Genomic DNA, 1,792 nt, shown 5'->3' with positions numbered 1-1,792 from the left:
TCCTCCGCCTCTGCCTCAGAGTCTCCACGGTGGGGCCCCTCTACCAACATGCGGACCGAGCTTCCAATGCTTCCAGTCGGGACACCTGGTCCGGCACCTGGGCCTTTTCATTAAGTGCACTTTCCCTGGTCGGAATCTTGCTCACTGTGCCAGGTGTCTGAGTGGCTGGAGACCTCCACGGGAGATGTCCGCAACCCTCGGAGCCTGGTTGGGGGTGATCACCACAGAAAGAATAACCCCACCATCTTCTTCATTGGTTCCTGATCAAGCCCTTCCCCAGCTTTCCTAAGATTCTGCAGTTGGTAATCTTCTAGGCTTCTTCCATTATCTTGACAGCACAAATCAATTACAACACAGCCCTGATCCTCAAAGGCATTGATTTGATGAAAAGTAACAAAAGGTTTACTGTAGTACATCCCTGGAAGAAGCTGTCTAGTGTGCTTATCCACCACATAAAATCGTGTATTATACTGGGGTTCCCAGCTTATTCCATCTGAAAGGGACTTTCCCTGAATTTTAGAAGTGACGATTTTCCATAGATTCATCTTCAGAGGCTGTTCTATGAAGATTATGTAGTTCTTTGTCATTCCAAAGCTATGGTAGTAAGAAGGTTTCATCCTCTCTGCAGAAGCAATAGAACATATCACCTGGGCTCCATGGATTGTATCCCCAAGGTCCACTTTCTCTGGAGGAACCCGAATAACATTATAGAAAGAACCACGTGGCCCATAGGAGTTCCCCATGTTGTATGCTGTTCCATCCGGGTCATAATGAGTATGTGCAGTGGCTCCATTCACAGGGATGAATTTGCTCCAGTCTACCTTTTCTGTTTTTTCCAAGGTTTCAATGTCCACTTTATTCATAAAGTTGGTCTCGGAATTAACGTAGTAATCACTCTTGTACCGCACATAATTGACACTGGTGTTATCAGTCATTGCAGGCAGCTCAAACTTTGACATGAAACGTTCAAAAACATTCCTGCATGGATCAGGGAGAGCCAGTGTGCCAAATTCCCGAAATTACAATTCGGTTATGAATACTGTTGGCCATATATGTATCACTCTGTAGAAACTTGCTCCGGTATGTCACTGTACCCTTCTCCATCATGAACTGGTGAAGCAAATCCATTCCATCAAACCAGTGATTGTACCATTCAAATCTCTTTCCAGGGCTTCATCTTTATAAAACAGTCCAGAGCTTTCAGAGAAAGAGGAATCTGATTTTCCAAGAGAGGATAGTTGTGGACTATCTGGCATTTGAGGCTCCAACTCTCTTGATCTCTTGCAATTTCTAGTATCACTTTTCATAAGGTGATTTGCCATCATATTCTGGAGGCAACTGCAAGCCCTACCCCTTTGCCTTATACAACTGTTTTTCTTCTAGTCTTCTTTTTCTCCTCAACACCTCCTCCGTCCCGGCCATTTTACCCATCTTGTCTCTCACTTCCGCCTCCCTCTCCTCTCCTTCCTACTTGTGACTCAGTCCCCCTAGAAACCCTGAGAGGAAGGATCCATTCTCTTTCACTGCCTTCTTTCACACTCTCACAGGTGGACATTCCTCCAGCCCAAACCCAAGACCAGTTTACTACATGGCGGCGGTGTCAGGACCTTCCTCTTCAGCCCATAATTTTAATTTTTTGAGGAACCTCCGTACTGTTTTCCATAGTGGCCGCACCAATTTGCAATTCCACCAACAGTGCACGAGGGTTCCCTTTTCTCCACATCCTTGCCAGCATTTGTTGTTTGTTGACTTATTGATGATAGCCATTCTCACAGGTGTGGAGTGATATTTC

At 45.5% G+C, this 1,792-nt stretch overlaps 1 pseudogene across 1 annotated transcript; it reads right to left on the bottom strand.

Annotated features, from left to right (window-relative positions):
* Window positions 1-218: 218 nt before the first annotated feature.
* LOC308508565 (carotenoid-cleaving dioxygenase, mitochondrial-like) lies at window positions 219-1,143 on the bottom strand (annotated as a pseudogene). Its single transcript has one exon. The product of its transcript is annotated as a carotenoid-cleaving dioxygenase, mitochondrial-like (transcript).
* Between the last annotated feature and the right edge of the window lie 649 nt (window positions 1,144-1,792).

Source organism: Rhinolophus hipposideros, assembly GCF_964194185.1.
Source record: "Rhinolophus hipposideros genome assembly, chromosome: 15".
Taxonomy (NCBI): Eukaryota; Metazoa; Chordata; class Mammalia; order Chiroptera; family Rhinolophidae; genus Rhinolophus; species Rhinolophus hipposideros.
The sequence above is the reverse complement of the archived record's forward strand: the minus strand, read 5'-3'. Positions and strand labels throughout refer to the sequence as shown.